At 32.7% G+C, this 25,548-nt stretch overlaps 1 long non-coding RNA gene across 1 annotated transcript; it reads right to left on the reverse strand.

The window, feature by feature from the left end:
* Positions 1-1,321: 1,321 nt before the first annotated feature.
* LOC144375427 (uncharacterized) lies at positions 1,322-21,863 on the reverse strand. The gene is made up of 3 exons (XR_013435265.1): positions 21,726-21,863; positions 10,796-10,948; positions 1,322-5,948 (listed from the first exon to the last, which is right to left on the reverse strand). It is a non-coding gene; the product is annotated as an uncharacterized LOC144375427 (long non-coding RNA).
* Between the last annotated feature and the right edge of the window lie 3,685 nt (positions 21,864-25,548).

Consider the following 25,548-nt stretch of genomic DNA (forward strand, 5'->3'; position numbering starts at 1 on the left):
GTGATTATTAAGATCCATTGAGAAAATTATCCTATAAGGAGTGTCATGTCAAGTTTCTCACCAACATGAATCACAGTTGTGTTTTTGACTTCATCTTAGAGTCTTTTACATGTTGGGGTTTTCAAGAAGAATTTAAAGACTATTTTAATCTTAAATCTCCATTTACATACCTACTAATGGCATATATGTGTCAACTATTTACCAATTTTATATCATATTATAAGAAAAAAGGCAGTGATTAGATCAATAAAATAATATGCTAATAAGTTTATAGAATACAGTATTAGAAGAAAAGACAAAATTTTGTAAAGAATTAAAACATCTTAATTGAAAGAGATGAATCTAGATTATGGAAAAAATGAAGCCTGAGTCACCATTTGTGATCCCTTACTTTATCAGGATTGTCTTGTAGGATTCCTCAAGAAATCAATTTCATTCTTCTGGAGGTAACTCTTGGACTTTTTGACTGAGGTTGTACAAAGTCAATATACTGAGAGTTCTTGAAGAAGTTCCAGGTATAACACCTGATTAAAATTAAAAGTTGTTTGCTTGCCAAGTAACTAACTCTCTTGCAGACCCTGGACAGGTACTCTTTGGCTCCATGTTTTCAAGGGTGTGATTGTGAATGGGAATAAGGAATCTGATTTAGCTATGAAAATAGAGAAAAAGAACAGTGGTCTATTTACCTAATATGTGTAGTTCTGGAAGAGTCTGGCCTTTCTCATCTACCTATGAAGCATCAAAACAAAGTTGCACAGAACTAAGACACTGATTCTCAAAGTATGGCTGTCATCGACAAGTGACTTCTTAGAAATGTAAATTCTTCAGCCCTATCCCACACCAAATGAATCAGAAACTCTGGGGATGGGTCCTCAATAATCGCTTTTGGGAAGACTTTTAATCAATGGTGATACATAATTTTTATTTGTGAAACTGTGCACTAATGGTATTCTATCTGCATTTACATCTGAGAAGAGAAAATTAGCAACTTGTTACTTCGTGTTTTCTCCACAAATGCACCAGATGAGGTAGGCCCAGCCAGTCACCGTCTTCTGGACTAGGCTATTTTCCACATCACCACGACCACAGGAACCATGAATGACCTGATTTGCAGAGATGTTGAAAGACTTCTCCTTGTAAACATGTGTATGCAGAGGAAGCCTTTTAAAACAAACCTTTTAAGGAAGGTATAGCCATTGGAAAGAGAAATTTTGCTGATTTGAAACACATCAACACTACAGGGACCAAATCAATAGAGGAAAATCATTTTAAAATAATTATATGGTCTTTTAAAGAAATCTGACAAAAATTCACACTTAACACATTTATTTAGCTGAAAAACATACATATTTTTAAATGTATTTACCACAAGAAATTCACAATCAGGTTGGTTTCCATATGCATCTATGATGTTATATACATTTGAATCATTATATGGCACTTTCACATATGTGTATAAACTAAAACCTTCTATTTATCCTCACTATGTACATTTGTTTTGAACACTGTCTCAGACATTTGCTGTTTTTGTTTCGGTTAGGATTCTTGTTTACATAAGGAACTGACCTTCTCATAGAGAATGCCTGAAGTCTAAAATTGTCAGAACAACTAATTTATTTGTGTCTTCTATTATTATCTTTTGTTTGGACAATAAAAATCCTTACCACATTCTCAAAAATATTTCTTAATCATTTAAGCAGTTAATTTTATTGCTAGTTTGTATTTTTGATTTTGTAAAATATCAAATTTTATAAGCACTGATGTTTGAAGAGGTCATTAATAAAGCTGTCATTGGTGGATAAAGTATTTTTACTCTATCAAAGAAAAGATTTGCTACATGTTACCTGTCAATCCCTTAAGATTACCTGAAATCTTAAATTTAAATTGTTTAAAAGAAAGTTGTGTATTTTTAAATTAATGATTAAAATGTGCTTGACAATTTAGGATTCCATTTTAAATCAATATTAAGTTTATAAATTTATGATGAGGAAAGTATATCTTTTTACAAAAAAATGGACAAAAAATAAGATTTTTATCCACAAAGATTTTGTATTCATAAATGGTTTACCAAAATTTGTTCAAAAGAACAGTTTTTAAATTTTATCAGCCTACTGGGTAGTATACCTTCCCAAATAATGAAATTGTAGTTCTGCATATGAAGGTAAGACCACCACTGAAAATGAATTTCTAGAGAAATTTAAGGGTTAAACAAATTAAAATTAAGAAGTACTATTTATGAATGGCATTTCAGAGGAAATAAAAAGTCATCCTTATTTTAAGCATTTTTTCTTGTTTCTATTGCTCTTATTTTGTTCTTAATAATACTGATGAAAATCGAGTTTTGCTGCATGTCAAAATGTGTGAAAGTAAGGTTACTTTTTTTTATATAAAACTCATCATTTGTCCAATTTGATCCGGAAACTTAAGTCTTAAGTAAAACTTTTCAAAGAGTCCTAGCACTGTCTATAAAACCACAGAAAATATTTCTAAAAAAAAATTGTACAGATGATAATATACATGTGAATGCAGTTTGCTTAAAACTTAGCTAATTCTTTATAATTATTTGTCTTTTATGTAATAAGACAATAACTTCAGAAAAAAATCTGGCCAATGAAATAATTTGTCAATGTGCTACACTAAACTGCAATGCTCTTCTCCTGTTTCTCTTCTGCTGAACTTCCTTTAATAATTCTGATTGATTGGTAGTTGTTAGGAAAAAAACAGATAAAAAATTCCATGGGATTCTGTAAAATGTGTACTTTGATTATAGGATTTGAGTGTTAATTTTCAAATAAAGTACATATTTTTGCCATATTAACTTTGTTGTTTTACTTTAACTTTTAAAAAGCTACCCTAAATATCTTCATTTTTTTACAATGTAAATATCTTTTTGTAATGAGAGTTGAGAGTACTAGGAAGCCTTTGGGTAAATAAGATGTTATTAAAGTATTTCAAAAGCTCCAAGCAGATTACATAAATACACCCTGGAGATTTCAGGAACAATTATGAGATGATCAAGTGTGGAATACAAATAGGTCATTAATAGTCTAGGAAATCTAAGTATAGGAGTTCTCTAATTTGCATAATTTACTGTATTTGGAAACTTCACAATAAATCCACAATACAAACTAAGGTGAAAGTAGAAATACACACAAACCATCAATCATGTTTGAAAAATCTCAACTATCCAAATATCCCTCAATTCCCTTAAAACGAAAAAGAAGAAATAAAGGAAAAAGGGGAGGGTGTTGGGGAGAGACAAGGAAAGAAGGAAGGAAAAAAAGCTCTGTATTTGATACTTCACTAGAACTTGGAGCAACACTATTTTATTAATCAAGAATAGCTAACACACAATAAGGGATGGGGAGGGAAGAATAGAAACTCCTTGGATTAGACAAAGGGGAATGAAGGTAAAGGAAAGGTAAAGGGATAGGAAGGACAGAAGAATGAATCTGACATAACTTTCCTATGTTTATATATTAATACCCAACCAGTGAAACTCCAAATGATGTAGAACTGCAAGATGGAATCCTAATTAGAATAAGTTACACTACATGCATGTATAATATGCCAAAATACACTCTCTACTGTCATGTAGATCTAAAAAGAACGAATAAAACATTTAAGTAAAAAAGAGTAGCAAAATTCCCTGAGTCTAGAACACAGACTTTTGGAAAGCCTGGGTCCTGATTATAGGGTTATGGAATCCTTCCCCTCAATCCTCACCACTACATCAATAAGGAACAAGTAGTTTCACGCAATTTTTCTTTAAGTTAAGCCTATTTTAAAATACATTTATTTTATTAGATAAACAAAAATTATGTACTTTAATTAAAAATTATCAGCAGAAAGAAGTTAAAAATGAAGAACACAAAGGTGAACATATTTAACATACATATTATCATTAATATGGAAGAAACAGTATTGTGACACAGGCATTGAATACTTTATATTACCATTAAAAGTCTCTGTTCATAGTAGCACAATTCACAATAGCAAGACTGTGGAACCAACCTAGATGCCCTTCAATAGAGGAATGGATAAAAAAAAAAAAATGTGGCATTTATATGGAGTATTACTCTGCATTAAAAAATGACAAAATCATAGAATTTGGAGGGAAATGGATGGCATTAGAGCAGATTATGCTAAGTGAAGCCAGCCAATCCCTAAAAAACAAATGCCAAATGTCTTCTTTGATATAAGGAGAGTAACTAAGAACAGAGTAGAGACGAAGAGCATGAGAAGAAGATTAACATTAAACAGGGATGAGAGGTGGGAGGGAAAGTGAGAGAGAAGGGAAATTGCATGGAAATGGAAGGAGACCCTCAGGGTTATACAAAATTACATACAAGAGGAAGTGAGGGGAAAGGGAAAAATAATACAAGGGGGAGAAATGAATTGCAGTAGAGGGGATAGAGAGAGAAGAGGGGAGGGGAGGGGAGGGGAGGGGGAATAGTAGAGGATAAGAAAGGCAGCAGAATACAACAGACACTAGTATGGCAATATGTAAATCAATGGAAGTGTAACTGATATGATTCTGCAATCTGTATACGGGGTAAAAATGGGAGTTCATAACCCACTTGAATCAAAGTGTGAAATATGATATGTCAAGAACTATGTAATGTTTTGAACAACCAACAATAAAAAAAAAAATAGTTAACCTCAAAAATAAAAAAGTCTCTGTAGGACACAAGTAAACTTATTTTTTAACATGTCAAGGAATTTAGGCAACTTTCTCATGATTTTTTCAGCTATTAAGTAATACAGTGATGAATTAATGTTTTTCTGTTTTGAGTTTCAATTTCACAGTGATACTATCCCAAATTTCAAAGAGACTCAATACCAGAAACTTCACTGAGACATTTTAAGATCTGCCTATATAAGAAAAGGGTATATTTGCTCAAAGGGTATGCCAAGCTAATACATGCCAAAAAGGGTGCATAAACACACTCATCTTTTTCTGGCATCTGTATATGCAGCCTAAGGGTTAGCTTTTGTACAACTAATGCTTTTCACTGTTAACTAATTTAAACAAAGTTCTGCATGAAAATCATTCTCCTTCATTTCTAAGGAGAGAAGTTTGAAACTGTAAGCTAAAATTAGATTTGGTGATCATTCGAAGGTTTCTATTTATTTTTCTGTCTCCAATTGAGTGTGTGTGTGTGTGTGTGTGTGTGTGTGTGTGTGTGTGTGTGTGTAAAGATAGGCTTTAAATGCTAAAAATAATGCAAATATTGAGTTTGTTGTATGTCTTCTGTTATTTTGCATTAGAAATGCTTTCATTTAAAAACTAAGTAGAGCACAGAGCTTTATTGTAAATATTTAAATTAAAATGTTCATGTACTAGTGCCTTTAAGCAACCTGTTTATTTATTTATTTTTTTGCAGAATGAATTTCCCAAGAAACCCAAGTGAATAAATACTATTGAAACACTTATTCTTTGTGCTAAAATATAATTGCGATAAACCACACTTCTTCAAAAGTCATCACTACCTTCAGATTTAAAAATTGCTATATTTACAGAGAGAAAAGAAAAGTGAAATGGGACAGAATACAAACCAAAGAATTATTCCCTGATCCTCAATTTGGCACAGACAAAGAACTTTTGTAGTTGTTTGGGGTATAGTCTATCCACTCATTACTGCAAAATAAAATTGGTTCTTTAGGAAAAATGAATTCTGCTCAGAGGTTTGACAATCCTATTTAACACAATGAAAAACTGCTTATGAAATACGTCTGCATCTTCTCAAAGCAACTGAGACAAATGGTGTAAAGTTTTAAATGTTTCTTTGTTATGCTCAAGCAAAGGAAAAGGACACTTGCTGGTCATAGTGAGGATAGTTGTTGCTTCTTTACTCAGTTGTAAATGAGCTAAATCACCAAGCAGTAAATATTCCAGAGACATCATTTGGATGTAGGATGCAGACATGAAGAAGGAGTTAAGACATCTGTGATGGAGAAAGAAGGTTTAAATCAGCTGGGCATTCTACTCTATTAAATATTAATTTGGGTTATTAATCTAAAATGTTTATAAAACAAAATTCAATTCTAAAATTTTGCAGTCCAGAAAGAAAGAAAATGCATCCATATTCTTGGTAATATGTAGGCTCTGAGATGTCTAATTTAGCATCTTAAAGGATGCTCAAAAATATCTCCAATTATTTCTAGATTATTCTCTGTTGATAGCAAGTTTTTTAGTGGTCAAATTCTTATTTACTAAAATATAAAGAAGAACAATGCTTGATAACAGTACTCAATTCAAGCAAGGCACCACTCATGTGTTATGCTGCTTTCTCCACAGACTTTTGCAAGTTAGGAACCATTTCAACTCTTGAATCCTCTACTCTTACATCAAATATCATGAAATAGACAACATTTTTTCTTAGTTCAACTTTTGCTGTTGTATGGTATGCTTACTTAAATAAAGGAGCAAGTAAATAACATCCTATATTCTTATTACTAATGTTCAAAAGAACCATTTAAAAATATTATGGAACTAAAGGCATTGTTGTAAATAATAATGGTGTAAAACTATACATTCAAATGATGTTGTCTAAAACAAACAATAGTGATTACTCTTTAAGGGCCTGGCAAAAAACAATGGGGTGAAATGTAGAAGATAATAATGTCACAAAGAGTTGGACTCAAATCTCAAGTTGACTGTGAAAATCCTTGAGGTTTAAGAATGTTGCTTTCTCACATTCCATTTCCTTGGTTATAAAATGATGATATACTCCATCTCTTTTGAGGATTAGAGGAGATAGAAAAATCATACTAGTATATGACCAAGCATAAATGAAGCCAATAAAAAAATAATAAAATAAAACTGAACAAAATAGATGTTGCTGGAAGTGGAGATGTTGACAGAAAAATAATGTGTTGAATTAATAAAAGTATATATAACAGAAAAAAAGAAATGGTATAAAAGGTCTTCTCTGAGGAGCACAAGTATTGATTATCTAAAAGGATAATTGGATAGGCTAAGGCAGAAAACCCCATAAGTGACAGAAACAAACTCAAGCGGTGATGCAGAAAAAAGTTCTGGAATTGTGAAAACTACATGTCTTTAGATAAAAAAAAAAAAAGCAGGATATGATCCTGAAAATAACTAATGCAATTGAAATTCACAGTTAAGTTGCTGAATTTTAAATATAATGAAAAAGTATAAGACATTTCCATAATAAAATTAAATTTCAGAAGACAATATGACCATATATGTAGATAACTGAGGAAAGAAATCGAATCCAAAAATACCAGACAAATATGTGTTCAAGTTAAAAATAATTGGGAGGTCAAAGTTCCTAGGTAAATAATAGAGAACCAAGAATCTATCATTACTTAAAAATATTTTGATCATGAAATAAAGCCAAATAGGTAATGAGTCAAAATTGCACACTAAGAAATAAAAATGGTATTCTTAGAGATCAGGGGTTATCTTTTTGACAATATCTAAATTAATTAAGTCTGAGGACCCATAGTGATTATTGTTAAACATCAATGGTAAATTTTATACAGCTAACCCTTTTATTGATATATCATGTAATTCACTTAAAATTGTTACATCTATGTTAACATGATAATAATATTTTAATAACAAATTTAACTATTTATCAGGGTGAAGGTGGGAATGTGTAGCCACTTGAAGGTGCTCATGGTGTTGCTGAAACATCCTTCAATTTGCCTAAATGTGAACTTGTAATTCTGATATTACTAATATAAATTTTATAATGTTTTCCACAACTTAATTAGGAAAAATATCATGTTAGGAAAAATAATATTTCTTTATATAGAAAAAAAGCATACATTTTCATGTCTTCAGCTAAACTTCTTTTACCTCTTTAAATATATTAATACTAACACTTTCATTTATTTAACTGTCATTTTTAAAACATTAAAAAGTTAAACAAAAAATGTACTAGTGTATTCAAATATTTTTTTTTATTTTACCACATACTAAAAAGATAAGTATCTCAGTTAATATTCACATAATGTTAACAACAATAGTTTCTGGGTCACAGTATTGTGGTTGTATTTATTTTCTTCTTTTAATACTGATCATATGACTTAAAATGCATATAACACATATATATTGTTTTTTCTTAAAGAGAGATAATTTTCCTTTAAAAAGTATTTTTAAAGCTTCATTTACCCAAGAAAAATAATATTTATTCAAAATATCATTATATTTAACATATAAGCAGCCTATTAATAATGGAACAAATATTTGCAGTATTAAACAAATATTATAATATTAGAAAAAAGTTTGGAAGTTTCAAATGTTTTTCTCATTACTGTATTTATCATGTTGAATTATTAGCTCTTTTATTCTTATCTACCCTTATAATGCAAGCTAACAGAGATAATATACATTCTGTATCCTAAAAATTAAGCACAATGTTTATCCAAAGAGACTTTCATTGAAAGTAGCAAAAAATGAAAACATGGATTAAAAACACAGAAATAGAGAATAAAAGAGGATAAAAAAGACAGGAATTAAATAAAATATTTTTCAATCAAAGGGCTATTTTAGAAATACTGGAGCAAGCAAGGGACACCTTCAACTTAGAACATAGGCTTGAATATGCATAAACACCTATTTTTCAAGTCTATTCAATTATACACCATCTGTTCAACAAATATTCACTACAAACCCAACTTGTTTCCTGTGCTATGCTAGATGAGGAAATTGAAGTTTCCCAAGAGTCTATTTTTATAGCAGGTTTACATTTTTTTTTAATTACAGTATTCTGTGTAATATACTCTACCTGCACATCTGAACCCATAGTAAATTGAAGCACTGGTAGGATTTTTCATACCCCAAAACTGAAAATATTGATGTTTCCACTCCCAAATACGGTGCTCACTCTGTAATAATAGATCACTTTGTTAGGTAGATAGTCAGCCAGGAATGGGCGAGCAGGGAAAAGACAACAAAGGATCCTTACCTGACAGACAAGCACATGGAACATGGGGACCTAGTGTCTTTTAAACTCCCACAGCTATAATTACATCCCTTAAGAAAAACTAGTGTTTCAAGATCATGTCACAGCCAACCATGTGGCCTGGATCCTCTGTTACCACCAACTCTATGACAACCCCAGTCATCCTGGCAACCAAGATATTAAGACCCTCATATGAAACCTTGCTGAAGGTTATTCATAGGGTAATAAACGGATCAAGGGGGCAGGGAATTGAGGCAAAAACAGGGGAACTCAGTTTCCTTAAAATCTCCAACTATGAGCCCCACACCATAGTCTTTTGGAGGCAGTTCATATAGTTCCCATGCTGTTAGTGAAAATTGAAAATGTGGACTTGGGTGGCATTTTGGAAATTTCTCTGGGACCCAGATAAAATTAGAAGGCTGGAGGGGCAAGTTGTCCCTCTCCACTTTAAGAGGACCCACTTTCTCCCTTGATAATGTCCCTTTTTCCTCTTTTCTGTACCTTATAATTAAATCATGTCTATTACTCTGAGTGACATGTCTGAAATCTTTCTGACATAATTGTTAGAATCAGGGTGAAAGATATGCTTTTGTAGTTGGCCTCAGTTTCATGGTGTAGCTCTGCTCTGTAATAACTCTACCTTTGTCTGAAGACTGTCAAGTTAATAATAAATAAATATATAAATAATAAAAGATGATAAAAAAAGACAGGCATAAAATAAACAAAACAAAATATCTTGCCTTGGTTAGACAATAGTGAGGTAAATTTAGAAGAAAATATAGAGTTTTTTTCTTTTTTTTTTTTTTTTTTTTTTTTTTTTCTGCTTCAATTTGTTTTTTCTTTTCTTTTTTTTTTTTTTTATTTTAGTTTTTTTTTTTTTATTGATTGTTCAAAACATTACAGAGCTCAAGACATATCATCTTTCATACATTCGACTCAATTGAGATTTGAACTCCCCAAATACATAATACAGACTCACTTCTGTTACATACTCACGTTTTTACATAATGGCATATTAGTGACTGTTGTATTCTGCTACCTTTCCTATCCCCTACTATCCCCCCTCCCCTCCCCTCCCCTCCCATCTTCCCTCTCTACCTCCTCTGCTGTTGTTCAGTTCTCTCCCCTTTTTTCCCCCCACCCCCTTTCCCCTCATAACCTCTTATAATTTTGTGCAAATTCCTTAATAGAACGCCTGTAGCCCAAGAGTTAATAACAAGAATAAACAAATGGGACCTACTTAAACTAAAAAGTTTTTTCTCAGCAAGAGAAACAGTAAAAGAGGTAAATAGAGAGCCTACATCCTGGGAACAAATTTTTACCCCTCACACCTCAGATAGAGCCCTAATATCCAGAATGTACAAAGAACTCAAAAAATTAAACAATAAGATAACAAATAATCCAATCAACAAATGGGCCAAGGACCTGAACAGACACTTCTCAGAGTTTTTTTCTTAAGGGTAAAAAAAATAAAGAAAATTCATCTTGAACAGAAACTCTGCAATCAGATATTCTGATTAGGCACTCCTTTTTTCATCAATACATAGTAAAAAAAATCAAACAGTATGTCAACTGAAGACAAATTTATATACTTAGTACAAACTTTCATTCAAATTACAGCATTTTCTTCCTATAATCGACAAGCCTCAGGAACAGGTGATTGATGAAGATGCATTTCTTCTCATTTCCTCTTCCAAGGGCCTTCCTAGACAGGGAGCTTGCATTTTCTGCCTAGAGGTAAAGGTGAGGAGAAGCAATGTCTTCCTCATAAACTCCCCTGAATGCAGGTCACCCTCTCAAGTATAAGCAATTTACAGGAGAGGTTTATTTGTCCAGAGATGGAGTGGACTCACCTGCTCTGCAAAGGTATCATCTGCCCTCTGGGAGCTGAGGAACATCTGAGCATCAGCTATTGGAACAGTAGGATCTGCGACTGAAGGCTGAAGTTTTTAAAAATACGAGTAATTTTTCAGACTTGAAATCAGCAATTCTGATCTTCACGGGGCCTTGGGGTGGGAAAAGAGAAAGCAGAGGAAGAGAGAACAAGGGATATATAAACAGAGCAAGAAAAACACCAAACAGGAAAATTATGATCTAGTTCAGAAACGAAGGCACAGTAAAACAATAGAAAAGGAGAACAAATAGAAAGAGCAACACAGAATGAGGGGACATGTAGACACAAAGCTAAGACCGGGTTTTTAATTCCTTAACAGTAACCATCAGCATGTTTTTAAGTAGAGACAGGCAATGTTCTTTTGTCAGCTCTGCAGGCCTATAGTTTTCAGAGCTTCAAACAAAATTGTTTCCGAACATTCAATTTAAAAGACACATAGAAAGCTTGTAGTCCAAATTCAATGATAAACCAAAGGAGCATCTCGTAAATTTAAAAAAGTATAAAGTCTTCCACATTTGAGGGCAATAGGTAAGTCAACTTAGGTCACTTTACCCTTCTCACTGCAAGGTTATTTGTTAGAATACTTGATTTTCTGATTCTGTGCCCAAGAAAATAGAGTGCAACCAGTGAAAAAGAATTATGATGCTTTAAAAAAATAGTAGAATGCTGCTTTAAATCCTTTGGATGTTATAGGAAACTACACAAATTCATTCGGCAGACATGTTTTTATCTGTTTGCAATAGTAATTGAAAATTGTACTGAGCTACTAAAAAGCAGTTCCATTGAATGGGACTAGTTACATAACAGAGCAACTTTCAAAGGTAGCATTGTATACCTCAGGGCTACCACCAGCTGTTAACCTTGGAGATGGCATGCATGGAATTGAAGGCCAGTGTATACTAAATATATTTAAGAATACAGCTACCTAGCAGCAATTATAGGCAGAGACTCTGTTATCTACTAAGAGTGAAAAGAAGAAAAATAAACACTGTACTTGGTTATAAGGCATTGAAAATCAAATTTCTTTATCTCTTATACGACACATCACTACCACAAAGCTTTATTTAAAAAGTACAGAGAAAATATAAAAGAAAGAAGAAATGTTTTATTAGTTAACATTTACAAATGTCCTATGATGTTGGCGAATGTATGTAATAACATCCCCATCTTTTAAAACTAAACAAACAAAAAAATAAACAAACAACAACAAAAAAATAAATAAATGTATTTTAGAAATCAATTATGCTTATTCCCAAATGCTTTATTTTGGCAAAATACATACAATATCTTACCACCCTAATCACTCTTAATTATACAGTTGGGTAATATAAAATGCATTCATACTGTTGTATAATCATCACCCCATCCATATGCATAGTCTATTTAATATTGTAAAACTTTTTACCTATTAATAATAACTTCCCATTCTCATTCTACTTCATATTTCTGTGCTTCTAAACAATTGATTAACATGTAAATGAAATTTTACAGTATTTATCTTTTTATATCTGGCTTTTTTCATTTTGTACTAATGTCCTTAAGATCCATCTGTTAATGTTAGAGTCTGTACACAAGTCAGAATGGCGCCTGGTATTTTGCCAGGGGGAGTGGTTTGTGAGGTGGCACCAGCGAGCCATTAAGTGTAGAGATTTCTTATTGGTTGATTGCTGTATCTAGTTTATGCTAATTAAGATAAGTTGTGTGGAATGTATAAATAACTCTGTTGTCCTATGATAAATGGTTCCCACTCCAGCTGTATCAATCTACACAAGTTGCTTGTCACCCCCCCATGAGTTTGCTGCAGCCAGCCAGACTGCAGAAGATGGTGGCCCGGTATGGGGAGCCCTGAGACACTCGGGGGTAAGTGACGAAAACAAAAGCTGCCCGTGCATAGATAGGACGGGAGCAAATCTGCTGGTCGCTAGGCAGATAGGACGAGAGGAAAAATGGCCATTTCGAGAAAATGGAGAGGATTGATGCAGTATGTTTGTGTCTTGTTTTGTCTTAAAATGTTGTATTGTCTTTGTGACGAAAATATGGAAGGGATGTGAAGTAAATTACTAAGGGAAGAAGGCACCCCAGTGGAACCAAGAATAGTTAGGGCATGTGTTGACAGAAGCCCAGGAACTCTAGTCAGAAAGAATAAAGTTCAGAGAAGGAAGGATTATCAGGAAAAAAGTTGCAACAAAAGGCTATTACTGAATACTTTTCGTGACTGGAGGGTGCGTGAATCGGTGAGGTGGCTACCACATGCGAGAGCTGGTCATGGTACAGCAAGGACTTTCCAAGGGGCGGCAGCCGCCTCTTCCCCGCCCCCGTCCAGGGAAACGGACACCACCTCGAGAGCCCAAATCCAGACCTGACCTGGAGGCACAGTCTGGAAAGCTCTTGCTCCCTGTGCCTGGTGGAAGTTTGAGTCCAGAACCTCTCTGAGATTCTCCCAGGGAGTCCAGGACACTCCCCAGACTCTCTTCCAGGCGATCTGGGGCTGTCTGGAAGATACGGGAGGAAGACAGGCCGCGTCCCTGAAGTTTGATCATTTCCAAGGCCAGTAACTACAATGGATCTCCCACACCTGGAAGCCAATGAATAATGAGCACCATTAAGGCCTATTTCAAAAGTAAAAAACCTTGAGATAATGTACTAAATTGTTCAGAAGGTTGTTTTCTTAGTGGAATACTACAGGATTTTCTCTGGCATCATTGCTGGAGTTCCTGCCTTCATCCCAGTGCCTGTGAGGACTAGGGTGGAAGAATTTCCAGTGCTGCTAAAAACTGGATGAAACTTCAGCTGAAAACCTGACGAGACTTCGGATCAAGCTAGCTGCCTGCAGAATTTACCTGGACTATAATTTAAGCTAGCTGCCTGCAGAACTTACCTGGACTGTGATTTACCTGGACTGTGAGTTAATCTATTGAGACACTGTTTTATCTGGACTGAGACAAACTGTAATCTACAACAAATTGTAACTCAGTATCTTTGCAAATGTCGTCATTGCTGGTATAATTTTTTCAAGGGCTTCTTGCATGGAGCCATCAATTGGCTTGATATTGTGACATTTTGTATCCTCCCCTTCTGCTTGTAGCAGATTATTTATGGTGTTTGTGTAAAAATCACTATGGTCGTTATTTAAATTAAACAAAAGGGGGAAATGTTAGAGTCTGTAAACAAGTCAGGATGGCGCCTGGTATTTTGCCAGGGGGAGTGGTTTGTGAGTTGGCACCAGCGAGCCATTAAGTGTGGAGATTTCTTATTGGTTGACTGCTGTATCTAGTTTATTTTAATTAAGATAAGCTGTGTGGAATGCATATATATACCACTCCTGTCCTACGATAAACGGCTCCCACTCCAGCTGTATCAATCTACACAAGTTGCTTGTCACCTCCCGGTTATTTTGCTGCAGCTAGACTGTGGCATGTTGTAGCATATATCAGAATTTTCTTCATTTTTTTAAGGTTGAACAATATTCCAGTCACATTTGACTTATCCATACATTCATCTATGGACATTTTTATTTTTTCTATATATCAGCTATTGTGAATGCTATTATTATATTGCATGCACAAATATATTTTCAAGAACTGTGTTTAATTTTTTAAGTATAAACTTAGAAGTGAAATTGTTGAAAGAATGGCAATTCAGATTCTTAATATTTTGAGAAACCATCATAATGTTTTCGATAGATGGTACCTTTTTATATTCTACCAATACTGCAAAAGGATTCCTTGTCTCTTACATCCTCAGCGAGACTTGTAATGCTTCAGTTTTTCATAGTAACCATTTATTGGATGTAAGATAGTATCTCATTGTAGTTTTGATTTCATAATTAGTGGTGATAAACATCTTTTCATGTATTAATTGGTCATTGGCATAACTGTTTTGGAGATAAGAGCATGAGTTTAAATCAGAGACAAAAATTCAAATCCCAAATGCTATTTCCCTATGTTGTGTTTTGGCATTACCCTTCAAGCATGAACAGAATTGTGCAGACTTGTTTCAGAGGTCTGCCATGAATATTACGTGAGATAATGCATGTTAAGCATGCATTATAGTGACTGACAATAAATATTATTTGGATCTGAATGAATGATAACTACTTTAAATTATAACTTCAGAACTATAACACAAGTTCTAAATTTATTACATTAGATTCATATTATCTACATTAGGTTGCTAAAGCTTTCATTTTGAAGGATGTAATGTTTCTAAGAAGGAATTTTGAATAATGTTTGAAAGAAGTTTAAAACTGACTTAATAGCAGTTTCCCCTTGTCAAATATTTTAGATATGCTCTAGTTTAATATAATAGGAATCAAGTTGCAAAGTATGATTTTGTTTCCTTCTTAACTAACATAAACTATTACCCTAAAAGTCAAAAAGTTATCAAATTAAGGTAAGTTACTCTTGAATAAAATATGCATAACACAATGTTATTTTCCAATAACTTTTTTAACTAGTATATATCAAGAATGATAAAATAAACAAAACTTTCTGTCATAAATATGATTACTGTTTTGATATGCTAATGAGATAGTCCCTCTTTTTTCTTTAAGAACTAAGACTTACTTAATCTTTTAGTTCACAATGTGTGATCATGTTGGCTCTTAGGCATTACTCAATATTTATTCGATGCAACAATGAAATAAGTTCAAAATGTCAAAACTGAATTTACAATCTCTCAGGTTGAGAAATAAAATCTTTCAGATTCTGCCTATCTAAAACACATGAATGCTACTATTTGAACAGGAATAATTGCCTATGATTTACATAACAGATTTTTTTAAGTTATATAAACATGATGATAAAAATTGATTAATGGAAGCCAAATCAAGAAATTCGATAATGTATCATACTTCATAAAATTCTATTTTTTATTTTCTTGCACATTTTTTTATTGATTTGAATGTATAATTTCTTTCTAATGATTTCTGTTACTTTCTGTAGTGGTCAGTATTGCATATTGTTGATTACCATTATTAATGAAGAGAGTTCTACTATTAGTTTAATTTTCATCTATAACTAGTTTGATTTTCATTATTATTTAACTGAATAATTTCTACCCCCTGGCACTCTTTAAAATAATTTCTATGTCCTTGGAATAACTCGTAGTATGAATTTCTTACTTATTTATCATTAAACTACTCCATTGAAGTATGACCAATATACAAATAGTCACACATATTTAATGTATACAAATTCTTAAGTTTGGAGATAGTATCCAACCATTATCCATCACCATAATCTATGCCATTAACAAATCCTCACCTCCAAAATTTTCTTCTTGCCCTCTTAATATTTATAATAAAAACATTTAATGTAATATCTTCTCTTTTATAAAATTTTCATCTATATAATACAGTAACATTACTATAGGCACTGGGCTATCCAATAAACCTTTAGAAATTATTCACCTATACAACTAAAAATGTATAGCCTTTTAAAAATTTATATTGATTGATATATAGCACATTCTCTGTATTTATGGAATCATTGTTTCCATCAGTTCTGGAAAATTCTCAGAAATAATCTTTATGAATATTAGTTTTACTTCATTCTCTTAATTTTATTTCCTCTAAACTCTGAGAATAAATTTAGACTTTGCTGTGGTTTCAATATGGTTACCCCTCTGCAAAACTCATGCTGAGGTTTCCTCTCCAGTACAAAGGTGCTGAGAGGTGCTGGGATCATAGGAGATCTGCTGTCATGAAGGGATTAATGCAGTTCCCATGAGATCAGGGTAATTTTAGGAGCCTGGGATGTTATAATATATGCAGCCCTTTTGTTTCCTCTTTTCTTCTGTGAATACCTCTTTTCTCTTTTGGTTTCAGCCATGAGTTGAATTTTTATGAGGTCTCACTAGAAGCCAAGCAATAGTGACACCTTCCCAGCCTCCAAAACTATGAGCGCTCCTCAGAAAAGTTTTCATAAATTACTCAGTCTCAGATATTCTGGGATAGCATCAGGCAGAAAACAGACTAAAATATTAAAATATTCATCCTCCTCCTCCTTGATTACTTTTATCATTCTCTTATCTTCCTATGCAGATTTACAATTATTCTATACAGAATGACTTTTTTGTATACATCTTTATTTAGTCTGACAATTCTCTTTAAAATGGTGTCAAATGTGTAATTTATCTGTCTAGTAACAGCTTTCTTGTACTTTTTATATGCTTTGTACTTAACATTTCTTATTTCGGTACTTTATTTTTTCCATCTGTTTGTTTATTCTGGTTGTTCCTTGGCATATGCTTATCTTTTAATTCAGCGAGTATTTATTAAAGCATTTTACAAAGCAGCTTTGGTACATATTTTAAAATATGACTTTTAAGCATGTATTGTCTTTGAAGCTGAAACTGCTATTTTTGCTTTTTCAATGATCCTCATCATGATGATTCCCTTTGAACTATCTGAATTTTTTTTTGTGAGCTCATCTCTTAATTGTATTATATGAGATTCTCACAGGAACAATTAGGAACAGGAGTTTTTATGTTACTATTTTAATTCTAATAGTAGTTAGAGCACAATCTTAACCTAGTGCAATTTCAATCCCTTTGAGAATTTTGGTTCAAGTAAAGAGTCCACAATTCAGCTTCACAGGGTTCAGGACACTTATAGCAGGAATTCTAACCTGAACCCCTCCATGTCACCCAGTGTCTGTGGCCTCCTCAGGCTTTCACTTACTCTAGATAGCTGCCTTTGTAGTCATGACTCCCAAGGGCTGATGGATAGGACCTGGCCTACAAAATCCAAATTTTAATCTTGCAGATCCCAACTTTGATTAACAATAAACCTAGCTCATATTTATGTTTTTAACTTTTGATTAATTGATTGATTCATTCATTACTTTTCATGTAGTGAGAGCATATCTTGGACATCTGACCTAGCATGTAGGCAGTTGAGTATAAGCCTATTCCTCCTTACCTCAATATTCTCTAACACCTAGTTCACTCTTCCTTTTATAATTTCACTTAACAGTGTTTGTAGCATTTTGTTTTTTTAACAATTCCACTTCTCCCTGAAAATATGGTTTCATAAAAGGATTTAATGTGTATATATAATATATGTAAATATATGAATATTATGTACATATATATGTAACATCACTATGAAAAAATCACCACAAATAGCTAGATAGCTAGTGAATTATTTCTCTATAAACCTTTACATTAAAACTGTTAATAAATCTACAAAATGGTTAGCACTGAAGAATTGTGATGTCACTTTTTATGGTTAGTATTTTTATCTGGACCCAAAGGAATATAACAGCCAGAAGGCATTGTCTCATGTAAGTATTTAGTCCCATGTAAGTATTTACCACTATTGTAGGTTTCTAAAGGTTTATGACATATTCATGATATTAAAACCAGTCATGTATGATAGTCTATCCCAGAGAAACGTAGTTCTGAAACAAAACCACCATTTCACCTATTTCCTATTTATTCATTTTTACTGATTTCATATTATATTGACTTCACCTAAGTCTGCCTTTCAATATTCATATTCTTCTTCCATGTTAAAATTTATATTTTATAATTGTATTGATATAAAAATGAGTAGAATAGTGTATTATATTAAAATATTTTCTTCAAAAAAATAAGGATTTTTTTTGTGTGAAATATTCTAGTTTGGTGGGTTGTAAGGACACTGTACCTACTGTGTTTTAAAAGAGAAGTTGGCCCTAACTTCATTTCTTTTCTACTCTCCAACATTCTCTACTATCTAAGCAAGAATTCATATCTTTCAAGCTGTGAGAGAAAAAGAAAATGCCTACTTTTAGAGATAAAAACTTTTTTCTTTCACTTGACTAAAACTATATTTCTTGAGTTTTATATGTTAATTTAATAAAACAGACCTTTATGTAACTAACACAGATACACAGCAGGTAGAAATATAAGAAAAATCATCTATAGTAATTTATATTCATACTTACGAGCATCACAGATTAACAAGCAATCGGTATATTTTTTACTAGAAGGCATTATATTTAATAATTTAATTAGTAAATTTTGAAAATGTAACTTGATGTAATAAAATGGACATATTTAATATATCTTAAGTCTAACAGAAGGGAGAATATATGAGCCACTAAATTATAATACTGAATTAATACAAATATGAGATCATTTTTCCTCAAAAAAAGTATCATTTAACCTTAAGTTACAATTAGGATATTAAAAAAAACTTATTTAAGAAAAAGTTGTCACTTTTTTTCTTCTATTTCTTGATTTAATGTTTTCACAGAATGCTTTTTCATCTAGCTCTCAACATATCACTTATAGATTTCATTTTCTTAATAGCATTTTAAAATAATTTTGGCTAAATGCTGATACTTAGTAGAAATAATTCAGAAGCAGACTCATGATTAAATTAAAATTGCTAAACTGACATATTTACACAGAATTTTACAGAATCTCCAAATTTTTAATCTACATACATGCAGAATGTGTGTACAAAAACACAAGCATGTATTTATGTGCATATGTATACTTGAAACATATATACTTGAAAGATACTTGAAGTATAATATATATTTGAAATACAGTATAATATGATTTTGTGGTGTCCAATAACACTGCAGACATATATGTAATATAAAATATTAGTATGTTGTGATATGAGAATATATTTCAGGATATGATTTTTATATATTTGAAATATATATGAAATATATAGCTGTATTTAAAATATAACTTAATTTAGAAATATCCACGATCTTTGTCCTCATGGTGTGCATAATATTCACTTAAAAAAATAGATGTTCTGGGTCTAGTGATATGGCTCAGTTGGCAGAGCACTGCCTAGCATGCACAAATCCCTGGGTTCAATACCCAAAACCACAAAAATAAACAAATAAATAAATAAATAAATGTTCATATGTGTGTTTGCACAAATAGATATCTACATATAATAACAATTTAAAATTTGTCCATATTTATGATAATTTCAGAAAAGTAATAAATTCTTTATAACTAATAATGGAAAAGAGTAGTGTTCAAGTCATAATTATTTTGGATTTTACAAAAAAATTTAAAGACTATAGAATACTGGAAATGTGCTATTTTAAAATGAAATTTCTTATTTTATGACTTGTTTTTCTTGTTAAAAGTAACTTTTGAAGCATCTTGCAAATGCTAATTGCTCATTGCTTTCAGTCTGAAAGAGAATGACATAAAATCAGTGATGTGTTTGTTTTAGTTTCTAAAACCTAGTATGAGGGAATAAAATCTACTTAGCATGAAACAATCTTTTTTTTTTCTATCAAGATGCTTTATTTTTAGACTATATTATCTGCCTATGAAAGGAAAATATAGAAAACAAAACATTGAATTTTGCTATCTCAATTCTTGCCAATATGATTAGTCAAGGTATCAATGTCAAATGAAATTAATTAATGTAAGACACAAGCAGAGATTAGTATTTCTATAATTTATAAATGAATATGTCTCTAGAAAATTTAAATACCAGTGAAAATTGTGAATTCAATTCATGCAATTCAATTCAACCTATTGTTTTTCAATCTCTTTTACAAAGAAAAAAAAAACCTGAATATCCACTCTGAAATGAGTAGATATTACAGATAACAAAATAGAACTCACCAAATCAATGTACCCTTGAGTAATCTCAGTAATTTATATAATTAGAAATGGAATTGAAAAGCAAACTTTAAACAGTAATACTCTCTTTTTCAGTGCTGAAGATTTTAATAAATTATACAGCAGCAGAAGGTCAACAACAACTACAACAACAACAAAAAAAAAACTAAAAGAGAAATGTTCTGATATTTTCTGAGACGACCTTTATATTACTATTTTACAAAATGATTTATAATTTACTTCTAGTCATCTTTATGTAACACTACCTTCTTTCTCCTTCATTTCCTCTATCTTCCCATAAATATCCAAAATTTAGGATAAAGCATATGCTTTAAAATATATTTAATTGGTTGCTTTAAAGCTCGGAACTGCATAACAACATATACATTGAATGAACCAGTATATTCCAGGCTCCATGCCAGACATGCACCAGAAATATAGTCAGATATTGTGAAAATATTTCACTTAAAATATTTTTTCTTTCATACAACTTCAATCCTATCAAATTAAACTTTTATTTTGAACACAGACTTATTTATTTAAAATAATAATTGTGATAAGGAATAGAAAAAAGAGAATTTTAAAAAATGCTATTGTTGAACAATGCAAATCCTTGAGAGAAACTGAAAAGAAAACAGTACAATCAAGGAATAAGTAATAAAAATAATATAGATTACAATTGCACCTATCTGGATGAGATAAAAGCAAATCCCAAAGTAGCAGGGGAAGATAAGAAAATTTTGGAGTGACAGCAGGCCTGGGTCTATCTGACCATCAAAAGACACCCACCAGAGCCCAGGCTCCAGCATAGGTCAACCCCTTCCAACCAGACTATTGCAGGAGGTCAGGCCTGGCTCAGATCTGCCCACACCAACCTGCGTGGGACCCAGGTTCACAGTAAGCCCAGGTCCATCCTGCCACCAACAAACATCCTTCAGAGCTCAGACCCCTTCACAGGACCACCCCTTCCATCCAACAGACTACCGTTGAAGCTCAGGACCAGATAGATCTGCCCTCACTGACTTGTGCAGGACCCAGGTCCAGGGTAGGTCTGAGTAGAACCCATCCCCCTACCTGGGAGTCAAAACCTAATACACTTCCATCTGGGCCACTGCAGTCATCACCATAGCCTTCCCCATGCAGTAGCAACTATCTTTTTGACAGAAGAACGGGAGTAGAAGCAGCTGCATCTCAGAGCACACATCCCAAACAGAGTGTAAGGCCCACCCTTTCAGCCCCATCCCTGTAAGACATTACATGCATCTTAGGATACCTCCACTATTATCTCAATTTACCTTGGCTATTGCGGCCACCACCTTTAGTTGCAGTACCATATACTGAGGGACTTCAGCAGGGTCTGGAAGTCCAACATCAAGTTCAGGTACAGACAATCTGCGTAGGTACTACAAGAATATAAGTTAGAAGCTGTAATATCTCAGGTCCGCATTGCAAGAAAGGAAAACACATTCCTTAAAAGAAGAAAAAATCAATAAATAAATGATTTAACATCACATCTCAAAGCCCTAGAAAAAGAAGAATAAATTTACACCAAAATCAGTAGAAGACAGAAAATAATTAAAATCAGAGCTAAAATCAATGAAACTGAAATAAAAGAAAAAATTGAAAAATTTGACAGAACAAAAAGTTGGTTCTTTGAAAAAAATACATAAAATTGATAGACCCTTAGCCATGGTAATGAAGAGAGAGAGAGAAAACTCCAATTACTAATATATGAAATTAAAAAGGAAATAACATGACAGACTCTACAAAAATACAGAAGATAATTGGAAATTATTTTGAAAACTTGTACTCCAATAAAATAGAAAATATTGAAGACATTGACAAATTTCTAGAGTCATATTGAATCAGAATGATATACACAATTTAAACAGATCAATTTCAAGTGACAAAATAGAAGACACCATCAGAAGTTTACCAACCAAGAAAAGCCCAAGACTGAATGGATACCCAGTCAAGTTCTACAAGACCTTTAAAGAAGAAATAATACCAATAATATTCAATTTATTTCAGGAAATAGAAAAAGAGGCAGCACATCCAAACTCATTCTATGAGGCCAATATACCCTAATTCAAAGACACACAAACAAAGGAATACTTCAGATCAATATCTCTAATGAACATAGATGCAAAAGTTCTCAATAAAAGCCTAGCAAATCGAATACAAAAACATATCAAAAAGATCATGCACCACAATCAAGTGGGATTCATCTCAGGGATGCAATTTTCATTCAACATACAGAAATAAATAAATGTAATTCATCACATCACTAGACTTAAAGATAAAAATCATATGATCATCTCAATAGATGCAGAAAAAGCATTAGACAAAATATAGCACCCCTTCATGTTCAAAACACTAAAAAATTAGGAACAATAGTACATATCTCAACAGCATAAAGGCTTTCAAAATGCTAAGCCCCAGGCCAACATTATTCTAAATAGAGAAAAATTGAAGACATTCTCTCTAAAAACTGGAACAAGTCAGGGATGCCTTCTTTAACCATATCTACTTAACACACTTCTTTAAACACTGGCCACAGCAATTAGATGAAAGAAATTAAAGAGATACATATAGGGAAAGAAGAACTCAAACTGGCATTATTTGCTGATGATATGATTCTATACCTAGAAGACCCTAAAAGTTCCAGCAGAAAACTTCTATAATTAGTAAATGAATTCAGCAAAGTAGCAGGATATAAAATCAACACCCATAAATCAAAGGTATATCAGTGACAAATCCTCAGAAAAGGACACGAGGAAAACTACCCCACTCTCAATAGCCTCAAAAAAAAAAAAAATACTTGGGAATCAACTTAACAAAATAGGTGAAAGATCTATGTAATGAAAATCACAGAACTCTAAAGAAAGAAATCAAAGAAGACCTTAGAAGATGTAAAGATCTACCTTACTCTTGGATAGGCAGAATTAATGTTATCAAAATGACCATACTTCTAAAAGCACTATACAGATTTAAAGCAATTCTGAACAAAATTCCAATGTTATTCCTCATAGAAATTGAAAAGAGAATCATAAAATTCATTTGGAAAAATAAGAGACCCAGAATAGCTAAAGCAATCCCTAGCAGCAAGAGTGAAGCAGGTGACATCACTGTACTAGACCTTAAACTATACTACAGAGCAATAGTATCACAAACAGCATGATATTGGCACCAAAAAAGACTGGTGGACCAATGTTACAGAATAGAGGGCATAGAGACTAACCCACAAAACAACAAATATCTTATATTAGACAAAGGTGCCCAAAACATGCATTGGAGAAAATACAGTATCTTCAAATGGTGCTAGGAAAACTGGATATCCATATGCAATAAAATGCACTATGCACAAAACTCAACTCTAAGTGGATCAAGGGCTTAGGAATAAAACCAGAAACCCTGTTTTTAATAGAAAAAAAATTAAGGCCCTAACCTCCATTATGTGGAATTAGGTCCCAAATTTCTTAATAAAATTCCTTTGGCATAAGAATTAAAACCAAGAATCAATAAGTGAGATGGACTCAAACTAAAACATTTCTTCTCAGCAAAAGAAACAATCTGTGAGGTGAATAGAGAGCCTACATGTTGGGAACAAATTTTTACCTCTCACGCATCAGATAGAGCACCAATCTCTAGTGTATATAAAGAACTCAAAAAGTTAAACACCAGAAAAACAAGTAACCTAATCAATAAATAGAACAAGGACCTGAACAGACACTTCTCAGAAGATGAGATACAATCAGTCAACAAATATATGAAAAAATCTTCATCATCACTAGCAATCAGAGAAATGAAAATCAAAACCACTCTAAGATTTTATCTCATTCCAGTCAGAAAGGCAGCTATTATGCATACAAATAACAATAAGTGCTGGTGACAATGTTAGGAAAAAGGTACACTCATACACTGCTGGTGGGACTGCAAATTGGTGCAACCTATCTTGGAAAACTGGTAATGGAACCAACACTTGACCCAGCTATCCCTCTCCTCAGTCTATACCCAAAGGACTTAAAAACAGCATACTATAGGGACACAGCCACATCAATATTTATAACAGCACAATTCCCAATAGCTAAACTGTGGAACTAACCTAGATGCCTTTCAATAGATGAATGGATAAAGAAATGTGGCATATATTACTCAGCAATAAAAACGAATAAAATCATGGCATTTTCAGGTAAATGGATGGAGTTAGAGAAGATAATGCTAAGTAAACTATCCAATACCAAAAAAACAAATGTTGGATGTTTTCTCTTATATAAGGAGGTTGATTTATAGTGGAGGTGGGGAGAATGAGAGGAATAGACAAACTCTAGATAGGGCAGAGGGATGGGAGTGTAAGCGAGGGATATGGGATTAGAAATGATGGTGGAATGTGATGGATATTATTACCCAAAGTATATGTATGAAGACACAAAAGGGTGAGAATATACTTTGTATACAACCAGAGATATAAAAAAAGTGTGTTCTATATGTATTATATGAATTGTAATACATTCTGCTTTCATATATAAATTTAAAAAATAAACGAAGAATTGCAAGAAAATTTTATGGCAGGGGATTGGGTCACACATCTAATTAAAAAATGGTACGAGTTGCTGGAAAATATTAGATGATACATTTTCAAACTGAATACTCAAATGTAAGTTTGTATGTTTGGGAACTATTCAAGAAATGTACTGTTCAGAAGTTTCAAAATCATGGTTATTATACTAGCAAAATAAAGGTAGGAGGCTCAGCCTTTCTGTCATGTTGTCATGAAATTGGAATTTAGTATAAATAGAGATTTACTGAGTCTTAAAGGAATATCCATTAGCCATTAAGATGCAGAGCACAGTTGTAAATACTGAGGGACAAACCTTGATCGTGCCCTTGTAAAATGAAGGAAATATGCAAACCCACAGGGAAAACTGGAATGAAATTGTGCAGCTCCACTTGGGCTCCACCTCCAATCCAACCTAACTGTAGTCCTTCTATAAATATTAGAGCCCCAGACCAAGATGGGACTTCTCACTCTTGAAATAGCCCACTTTCTCCCCTGAATGTGTGTCTTCTTTCTAAATAAATTCTTGTCTCTGCCTTTGTCCAGCTGGTGCTGAAGTG

The sequence above is a fragment of the Ictidomys tridecemlineatus genome, chromosome 2 (genome assembly GCF_052094955.1).
Source record: "Ictidomys tridecemlineatus isolate mIctTri1 chromosome 2, mIctTri1.hap1, whole genome shotgun sequence".
NCBI lineage: Eukaryota > Metazoa > Chordata > Mammalia > Rodentia > Sciuridae > Ictidomys > Ictidomys tridecemlineatus.